The following is an 11,161-nucleotide window of genomic DNA, read 5'->3' as shown; positions in this document are numbered from 1 at the left end:
ACCTTCTTTGGGTGAGTGGGATAGGATTCTTCTCTGCACTGTTAATCAGAACAAAGCTATTTATTAGTGGGTGGCTATGAACCTATATACAAAAGAAGGGCGTGGTTACAGACGTCATCATACAGAAGTATCAAGAGCATAGACAATTTACTGTGCACATCAACATGAATGTCACTCTTACCAGTGCTAGGTGTAAGATTGAACTTAAAGCTAGCTGGGAGAATGGCTGATCATTCTGAACACTGACTTAGCAAAGTACACACAGCCCAAAGCGAACTGCCCAGCTAATGTTAGATAAGCAGCTAAAAACACTGAGAATAAAAAACAAAGTACACCATTAGCAACCAAGTGCTTTTGATTAATTCACAGGTTAAACCGTTAGTGTTCTAGTTGGGGCACATTAGGTAGTTGGCTAACTAAAACACTGAACTGAGAATTTAATACGAAGAAGAAGAAGAAGAACAACGACTTTATTTATCACACAGTGAAATTCCTCTGTGCATTTAACCCATATGAAGCAGTGAACACCAGAGGTGGACAAAGTACCCAACTTCATTACTTAAGTCAAAGTACAGATCCCACTGGGCAAATGTTACTCCGATACAAGTGAAAGTTGTCCAGTCAAATTTTTACTGAAGTTAAAATACTGAAGTACTTGCTTTTAAAAACACTTAAGTATTAAAAGTACATTTTCTGTTAACACATTGTTGTATTATTGCCACAACGTTTACAAAACCTAACACTGTTACCAAAGACAGAAATGTGAATTCACAAAATGAACACATGCTGTGCCATCATGGTGGTTTAACATTAAGCTAGCTAGTCAGTGAAATGCCACCTGACATGCTAGCAAACTCTTTTCAAACTCAAAATCATATTGAGTAGCTAACGCGACTAGAAAAGAAAGATTTCTATATTGTTTATTTGGCAAAATTATGCTAAAACATATTCCTGAAAGGACTTCAGATAAGTTAATGTTATTCATGTTAGCGTGACTCTGTTTTTACATGCTAACTAACAGTGTCCACGTTAACTAGCTATGTGTAAACGTTAGCCGTGGACAAGGCGATGGCAACTTGGCAGGCAAATCCATAGAAAGTCATTTGAGGAACCAGACTGTGTCGCTATTGCAACGTTATCGCTAGCTCTAAAAGCACAGACAACTTCGTTGCAAGCTTTCTCTCGGAATAAAACGTTTATATACGTCAATATGCTCCCGCAGGTTGGATGGCGAGTTTTTGTAGGCTGTGATGTGGTTCATTTTAGGCAAACAAAGAAAACATTTAAAACAAAACAAATCTTTAATCCTTTTAGAAAATTGAAACATGGGTTCATGGGCCATGAGTGTATGCATTCTCCAGAAGAACCGCTTCCTTCCATTCTGCCATCAACTGATCGTGTTAAATAATGCTGCTGAGAAATCATTGAACTTGATTTTATACAGTCTATGGATGTGACGTGACCCTAGTGATTACTGAAAGACTGTCTCAGTATCACCTGAGAAAAAAACAATCACGTTTTAGAAAAAAAAAAGAAAAAATATCCACATTCAAAGCTGCTTCATAGTAACAAGTAACGAGGAGCTTGATAGAAATGTAGTGGAGTAAAAAGTATAATATTTGCCTTTCAAATGTAATGAAGTTAAAGTCATAAGTTTCCCAAAAAATTAATACTCAAGTAAAGTACAGATACTCAAAAAGTGTACTTAAGTACAGTACTCAAGTAAATGTACTTCGTTACTGTCCACCTCTGGTGAACACACACACACACACACACACACACACACACACACACACAAGCAATGAGCACACACACATACCCAGAGCAGTGAGAAGCTCTGCTACAACGCCCGGGGAGCAGTTGGGGGTAAGGTGCCTTGCTCAAGGGCACTTCAGTCCAACTTCAGGCTATGGCTGCCCCATGTTAACCTAACCTGCATGTCTTTGGACTGTGGGGGAAACCGGAGCACCCAGAGGAAACCCATGCAGACACGGGAAGAACATGCAAACTCCACACAGAAAGGCCCCTCATTGGCTGTGAGCTTTGAACCCAGCATTTTCTTGCTGTGAAGTGACAGTGTTAACCACTGCACCACTGTCCTAACCTAACACGTTTACTTATTATAGCTTTAACCACACTGTATATGGCTAAACTGACTAGACCAAATCCCCCCCCCCCGTCACTCACACTCATGCACGCATATCTGCAGAAACATAGATAACGAGAAAGAAGAATGTCATGGCAGGACATGAGGAACACAGCAAGAGCTCCTGTTGCTAAGAGACTGATGGACCAATAGCTTTTCTCTCTGTGTTAGTGTCATACTGCAAAAAATTGAAAACTGAATTTGAGGAGAAAATTACTTAATACTAGTGAAATTATCTTGCTGCATGGACAGATATTTTTACTTGATAAGACATCTTAGAATAAATTGGTTGCAATCTAGAACTAGGTTTAATAATCTCAGAATTGGTGTCTTGAATTCTTCTAATAGGAAATGCTAGATCGGTTCAACTATTTTGAAGATATTTTCACTTGCTAAGATATCAGTTTTTGCAGTGCACTAACCACAAATATGCTATGACCACCATACACAGAGAATATAAATGCAGCTGATTAATATTCACGTTACATCCAGTTACTTCATGTTACATCTCAAACCTGTACCAAATTACATTTAGGCACAAACAACCAAAAAAAAATTTGGATTATCCAAACCATGTTAAGCATCACAGCAATTGGAGGAAAGAAACTTTACAAACTCCTGATACTGATATCACCAACTAGAAAAAATGAGTACAAAATTTAGCCACCATCATGGCCTACAAAATATGATGGTTTGATCTGAGAAGTCTCTGACCACAAAGCAAAAACTGGAAACATATTAACCACAGGGCAGAAAGAAGGAACCAGAAACTAGAGCAGAACAAAACAATAATAAGAGATCTATGACTGGAACTGTTATCTATAACTGTACAGTGGTGCTTGAAAGTTTGTGAACCCTTTAGAATTTTCTATATTTCTGCATAAATATGATCAAAAACATCATCAGATTTTCACACAAGTCCTAAAAGTAGATAAAGAGAACCCAGTTAAACAAATGAGACAAAAATATTATACTTGGTCATTTATTTATTGAGGAAAATTATCCAAATTACACATCTGTGAGTGGCAAAAGTATGTGAACCTTTGCTTTCAGTATCTGGTGTGACCCCCTTGTGCAGCAATAACTGCAATGAAATGTTTCTAGTAATTGTTGATCAGTCCTGCGCACTGGCTTGGAGGAATTTTAGCCCATTCCTCCATACAGAACAGCTTCAACTCTGGGATGTTGGTGGGTTTCCTCACATGAACGGCTCGCTTCAGGTCCTTCCACAACATTTCCATTGGATTAAGGTCAGGACTTTGACTTGGCCATTCCAAAACATTAACTTTATTCTCCTTTAACCATTATTTGGTAGAATGACTTGTGTGCTTAGGGTCGTTGTCTTGCTGCATGACTCATCTTCTCTTGAGATTCAGTTCATGGACAGATATCCTGACATTTTCCTTTAGAATTCGCTGGTATAATTCAGAATTTATTGTTCCATCAATGATGGCAAGCCGTCCTGGCCCAGATGCAGCAAAACCGGCCCAAACCATGATACTACCACCACCATGTTTCACAGATGGGATAAGGTTCTTATGCTGGAATGCAGTGTTTTCCTTTCTCCAAATATAATGCTTCTCATTTAAACCAAAAATTTCTATTTTGATCTCATCCATCCACAAAACATTTTTCCAATAGCCTTCTGGCTTGTCCACATGATCTTTAGCAAACTGCAGATGAGCAGCAATGTTCTTTTGGAGAGCAGTGGCTTTCTCCTTGCAACCCTGCCATGCACACCATTGTTGTTCAGTGTCCTCCTGATGATGGACTCATGAACATTAACCTTAGCCAATGTGAGAGAGGCCTTCAGTTGCTTAGAAGTTACCCTGGGGTCCTTTGTGACCTCGCCGACTATTACACACCTTGCTCTTGGAGTGATCTTTGTTGGTTGACCACTCCTGGGGAGGGTAACAGTGGTCTTTAATCTCCTCCATTTGTACACAATCTGTCTGACTGTGGATTGGTGGAGTCCAAACTCTTTAGAGATGGTTTTGTAACCTTTTCCAGCCTGATGAGCATCAACAACGCTTTTTCTGAGGTCCTCAGAAATCTCCTTTGTTCATGCCATGATACACTTCCACAAACATGTGTTGTGAAGATCAGACTTTGATAGATCCCTGTTCTTTAAATAAAACAGGGTGCCCACTCACACCTGATTGTCATCCCATTGATTGAAAACACCTGACTCTAATTTCACCTTCAAATTAACTGCTAATCCTAGAGGTTCACATACTTTTGCCACTCACAGATACGGTATGTAATATTGGATCCTTTTCCTCAATAAATAAATGACCAAGTATAATATTTTTGTCTCATTTGTTTAACTGGGTTCTCTTTATCTACTTTTAGTACTTGTGTGAAAATCTGATGATGTTTTAGGTCATATTTATGCAGAAATATAGAAAATTCTAAAGGGTTCACAAACTTTCAAGCACCACTGTATCTACTAAAACTTCCAACATGCTAAGAAACAAGAAGTGCTAAAATATGTTAATCATTAATTTCAGGCATGTTGTAGCTGAGAAGCTGTGTGTTTTCCCATTGTGTCAGGTTTAATTCTGATAAATGGGTAAAAGCAGCAAATTGCTGTAAATATACAATCCCAAATCAGAAAAAGTTGAGACGGTATGTTGAAATTGAAATTAAAACAATGATTTGTAAATAATCTTTAACCTGTATTGCACTCAAAACAATACAACAGCACATTATTTGATGTTTTACCTCATGATTTTTTTTTTCAAAATAAACACTTATTTCAATTTAAATTCTTGCAACACATTTCAGAAAAGTTGGGATGGTAAAGCATTTACCACTTTGTAATGATGCCATTCCTTCTCACAACACTTAAAAAATGTTTAGGGACTGAAAACACCAAGTGAAGTGTTTCAGGTGCTGTTTTGTTCCATTCTTCCTGCAAACAGGTCTTAAGGTGTGTGACAGTACAGAGTTGTCGTTGTCATATTTTTTGTTTCAAAATTTGCTACACATTCTCTATTGGGGACAGAGAGGACAGGCACCCACTTCTTCCGCAGCCACGCTTTTGTAATGTGTGCAGAATATGGTTTTGTATTGTCTTGTTGAAATCTCTCTGGAAAAGTTGTCATCTTGAAGGCAGCCCATGTTGCTCCAAAATCTCAATGTACTTTTCTGCATTAATGCTGCCATCACAGAAATGTAAGCTACCTTTGCCAAGGGCACTGACACAACCCCATACCATGACACACCCTGGCTTCTGGACTTGTTGCTGGTAACAGTCTGGATGGTCCTTTTTGTCTTTGGTCTGAAGCACATAGCGTTCATTTTTTTCCAAAAAAGGCCTGGTGTACTGGTTCATCTAACCACAATACACATTTCCATTGTGTGATGGTCCATCCCAGATGCCTCCGAACCCAAAGAAGTTGATGGTGCTTTTGGACACAGTAAACATATAGTAAGGCTTCCTTTTAGCACAGTAACGTTTAACTGGTATTTGTGGATGTAAATCTGTATTGTAGTGCTTGACAAAGGTTTGCCAAAGTAATCCCGAGCCCATGTGATTATATCAGCTATAGATGAATGACGGTTCTTGATGCAGTGCTGTCTGAGGGATCAGAGATGACGAGTGTTCAGCTTAGGCTTGTACCCTTGCCTTTTATGCACCAAAATTCCTCCAGATTCTTTGAATTGTTTAATGATATTATGCACCACAGAGGCAATATACACAAATCCCTTCCTATCTTTCTTTGAGGAACATTGTTTTTAAACATTTCAAGAACTTTCTCATGCATTTGTTGACAAACTGGAGATCCTCAGCCCATCTTCGCTCCTCAAAGACAAGACCTTTCCTGGATACCGATTTGTTAGCAAATTATGATTATAATCACCTGTTTCAAATCACATCATTATGTAATTGTTTTACCTCTTTACTAGCCCTAAATTGCCCCGTCCCAACTTTTTTGGATGTGTTGTAGGGTTAAAATGCAAGAATGGATGTATATTAACAAATGAAATGAAGTTGACCAGACAAAACATGAAATATCTTGGGTTCATACTGTCTAATGAAATACAGGTCAAAATAAATTTAGAAAATCACTGCTTTCTTTTTTTATTTGCATTTTTCATACCATCCGAACTTTATCTGATTTGGGGCTGTATGTGCATTCAAAAGGATATGTAATGAAATAAAGCATATTATTTTTTTCGCGGTCCGGTTTCCATCAAATCCTGCCCTCTGATTGGCTGGCGAGTGGGTCCGTATCCTACGATACGGACCCCAGTTATGGACCCCGGTTATGGACCTCTGGTGACTTGCTCATTCACAACAACAACAAACATAGTAGCATTTTTTGTCAACATTTAGTTTTTTTTATAAGATTTATTTATAAGATTATCAAAACTCTTGTAAATTTTTGCCAGCATTTCCCAGGAGAATAGCATTAATTTTACAGCATGGATAGTGAAAATGACAGTGTTCATAGTGAAAGCGAGTTTTACTACCCTGAGGAAGAAGAAATAAAATAAAACATTTCAGGAGAAAGCTAAAAACTGTAATTTGCTAACGCCGAGCAAAAACATGGCTGAATCCTGAATGACTCCTATTTGTATAAACAGGGGACTACATAGGCGGCAAAACTGTTGTTTGTTTACACTTCAACTTGCAGCGCTTCGTTGTAAAGACGTGAACGAAAAGTTTAAAAACATATTTACACGGGCAAAAACAATACAGGATTCATTCAGCAGCGACTTGATACCGAGGTCCTTTACCCAGACACATACAAAAAAGTTGTAAGCCTCCATACTCTTCCACGCTTTCATGTGTTTTGCGGTGTAGAAGGACGTCTGCAACACCAGATAGTTCGAGATGTCGGGGAACTCGACTGAAGGCTAGTTTTCGAGATCGTATGACAAATCCTTCTTTCCCAGACTGTAGGGGTCGATTCCACTGCACATAGCAATTTTCTGAATATATCTAAAGCCAGCAGTGGCTTCTAGATTACGAGTGTACTCTGATAAATTATCGCTAGTTGTTTGCACTACGGCGGCCGTTTAGACCACCAATTATTTTACTTCTGGTAAAACTGCTAAGAAAAATCACGTGACTGAAACCCAGCAATAGGAATAAGAAGTATTTAAATGGTTACTAGTTCTTAAGTATTTCAGAGACCCTGTTTACATTATTTCGAATCAGCAGATCATCAGGTTAACGTTTTTAAAACGATTCGCGTGCACACAGCAACGCCAATACACGATTCGCATGCACACAGCAACGCCAATACACGGATACGCTAATCACATGACTTGCTGAATAGCTGACAATGGCAGTATTTATATACACTAGAAGGGGCTGCACAGAATATCTCATCTCATTATCTGTAGCCGCTTTATTCTGTTCTACAGGGTCGCAGGCAAGCTGGAGCCTATCCCAGCTGACTACGGGCGAAAGGCGGGGTACACCCTGGACAAGTCGCCAGGTCATCACAGGGCTGACACATAGACACAGACAACCATTCACACCTACGGTCAATTTAGAGTCACCAGTTAACCTAACCTGCATGTCTTTGGACTGTGGGGGAAACCAGAGCACCCGGAGGAAACCCACGCGGACACGGGGAGAACATGCAAACTCCGCACAGAAAGGCCCTCGCCGGCTCCGGGGCTCGAACCCAGGACCTTCTTGCTGTGAGGCGACATCGCTAACCACTACACCACCGTGCCGCCCCTGCACAGAATATAATTTGTTAATTATTATTGCCATATTAGCCTTTAAAATATCGATATTTTGGACAGCTGTAATATACAAATGATCTCTCGAAGCAACCTACAATTTTTATTACGTTCCATTAGAATTCTGAAAAGAAAAAATATCAGGTATTCTAAACAAGTTTACTGGATGCTTTAATAAACCTTAACACTCACAAGATCCAAGAAAAGACATACTTTGCTCAAATTAATGCAGTGCAATAACACTGACAGGTCACAGCTTCAATGGCATGTTTTACTGTATTGCAAGGCATATGAAAATCACACTGTATTGCAATACAATCAGAATATGCTGTTTTTGTTCATATTATGACACCAAAATATGCATTGTCACCAAACGTGATTTCTTAAAGGCCATTAACTACTAAATTGAATGGGGATACGGCTCATTTCTGCAGAGACAATAAGCGATAAGAGAAAACAATTTATTGATTCCTACAGAAGGAGTTTGGATCAGAGGCAGTCAGATCCAACAGAGAGACACAATAAAACTGTGAAATTGAACATTACAAATTCTATTATTATATACACTGATCAGCCACAACATTAAAATCACTGACAGGCAACATTAATGACATTATCTCGTTACAGTGGAACTGTCAAGGGGTGGGATATAATAGACAGCAAGTGAACAGTCAGTTCTCGAAGTTGATGTGCTGGAAGCAGGAAAAATTGGCAAGCGTAAGGATCTGAGCAACTTTGACAAGGGCCAAATTGTAATGGCTTGGCGACTTGATCAGAGCATCTCCAAAACAGCAGGTCTTGTGAGGTGTTCCCCGTACGCATTGGTTAGTACCTACCAAAAATGGTCCAAGGAAGGATAATCAGTGAACCAGCAACAGAGCTCATGGGTGCTCAAGGCTCATTGATGCACATGGGGAGTGAAGGCTCCCTTCCAATCCCACAAGAGCTACTGCAGCACAAATTACTGAAAAAGTTCATGCTGGGTATGAAAGAAAGGTGTTAGAACACACAGTGTATGGGGCTGAGTAGCCGCAGACTGGTCAGAGTGCTCATGCTGAACCCTGTCCATTGCCAAAAGCACCTACAATGGGCATGTGAGCAATGGAAGAAGGTGGACTGGTCTCACAAATTATATTTTCTTTTACATCATGTGGACAGCCAGGTGCATGTGTGTCGCTTACCTGAGGAAGAGATGAAACTAGGAAGTACTAAGGGAAGAAAGCAAGTCGGCAAAGGCAATGTGATGCTCTGGGCAATGTTCTGCTGGGAAACCTTGGGTCCTGGCATTCATGTGGATGTTATTTTACACATCCCACCTACCTTAACATTGTTGCAGACCATGAACAGAATTCCCTAATGGCAGTGGCCTCTTTTAGCAGGATAATACGTCCTGCCACACTGCAAAAATTGCTCAGGAATGCTTTGAGGAAAATGACAGGTCTTGATGTGGCCTCCAAATTCACCAGATCTCATCCAATTAAGTATTTGTTGGATGTGCTGGACAAGCAAGATTGCTGCTAACATCTTGGTGCCACATACGGTACCACAGCACACCTTCAGAGATTTTGTGGAGTCCATGCCTCGATGGGTCAGAGCTGATTTGGTGGCACAAGGAGGATCTACACTATATTAGGCAGGTGGTTATAATGTTATGGCTGATTATTGTATACATGGAAATACACAAAACCAAGATATATGTACATGTGCAGATATGTACGTATCTGTAGTACAGATAGCAGATCAGTGTTGTAGGATGACAAAACTGAATATAACAGATCATCAAAGCAGAGACGCAGTCCACACATAGGCAGATGGATGGATGAGTAAACAAACTCAGCTTAGTGAAACTAAAGACACTGAGAGGCAGGGGAAAGAAAGGCCTACGATTGTTGTTTGATGAACAATATTTGCTTCCTTCTTTGTGCCTGACAATTATGGGTGATTTAGTTATAGTATGAGTTGTAACTTACAAACATGACTATAATGCTAGCTGAGCTAACGAAAATGCTTTTTGCTAATATTTTTCCAGTACAGTAGATGACTTTACTGATGTGCAGGTGCTGGACGCTGTGATATGTGTACGTACACACACACACACACACACACACACACACACGTTTATGAGGACCTTCCATTGACATAATTATAATGCAGCTAATTAATGCTATGTCTACACCTTAACCTAACTCTTAACTTAACTTCAGTAATCAAAACAAACTTTTAGGCTGTTTTAGCTTTTTAAAGAAGTTTTCTTGTTAAAAAAAAAGAAAAGAAGAAAAAAGAAAGTAGTTTTCCTCATGGAGACTAATCAGAGGTTAAACCTATTAGATTTTCCTATCCATATCTGGAAATATAAAAATGTGTATTCACACAAACACTCAGGCAGAAGCATGATGGGATTTCTCAGAAGGACAGCATTTCCTAATAAATAACAGATGTTAACCCCATCGCTCAAAAAAATTCAATATGTTCTAAACTTTTCAATTCCACAAATTCTGCTCAGGTCCATGTTTATATCCAAAATCTGTTTTTAAGTCTTAAATCCGAGATCCTGTTTTATGTTCTTCTCATGGAAGAAATGATTAGCTCCTACCTTCTCACATAATTTTTATAGATTGTTTTGTTAGATTCACTGCAACACCTGCATGACTATACAGGTTACAAACTAAAAGGAATTACTGGTACAGATGAAAACAAAGCTTTTATATGTAATTCTATTCTAAATTAAAAAAAAGGTCACTTAAGTCCATTTCAGGAGGCAGAAGCAAGAGCAAAACTCACCTAGTGAGCCCAAACATCCCATACCTCCATCCGATAAATGAGTTACACACTAAGTTTCTCAACAACTAAGCAGTGCCTTTATAGGCTTCCAAAGTTAAGTATGGTTCTTGGGATAATAATACATCTCCTCTCTCTTACTTTAGGTAGTGACGTAATGGAATACTCATCTCAAAAGCCCAAACTCCAGACACAACAGAAAGCTTTAGGAACACACACACACACACACACACGCACAAGTTGAAGCTAAAGTCCACCCATCTGTGGTCATAGTGGAAACTCTGGCTCATGCTTTTCAAAAAACATCACCATCAGCTCCATGCTTACTCACCTGTCTGCCTACTGAATTACCACAAATCTCAATCGCATTCTCTACCTGGTATCTAGCACTTAGGAAATGTATATACAATACTCCAAATTCATTCAATAAGTAAAATTAATATGATTGCTGAAGATCTCATCTCATTATCTCTAGCTGCTTTATCCTGTTCTACAGGGTCGCAGGCAAGCTGGAGCCTATCCCAGCTGACT

General features: G+C 39.3%; 1 protein-coding gene across 3 annotated transcripts in view; it reads right to left on the bottom strand.

Moving 5' to 3' along the window:
* cpne2 (copine II) overlaps positions 1 to 11,161 on the bottom strand; it is a 108,144-nt gene that overhangs the window by 77,868 nt on the left and 19,115 nt on the right. The window contains exon 1 of one of the 3 annotated variants that reach the window (XM_060923821.1): positions 10,634 to 10,649. The exons of the other annotated variants lie outside the window; for them this stretch is intronic. The gene's annotated coding sequence lies outside the window, so the exon portion shown is untranslated. Of the gene's footprint in view, positions 1 to 10,633; positions 10,650 to 11,161 lie in introns of those variants that run through there. 3 annotated transcript variants of the gene reach the window in all.

This window comes from Neoarius graeffei, chromosome 6 (genome assembly GCF_027579695.1).
Source record: "Neoarius graeffei isolate fNeoGra1 chromosome 6, fNeoGra1.pri, whole genome shotgun sequence".
NCBI classification, from domain to species: domain Eukaryota; kingdom Metazoa; phylum Chordata; class Actinopteri; order Siluriformes; family Ariidae; genus Neoarius; species Neoarius graeffei.
Note: the sequence above shows the minus strand (reverse complement) of the source record. Positions and strands in the feature narration are given on the sequence as shown.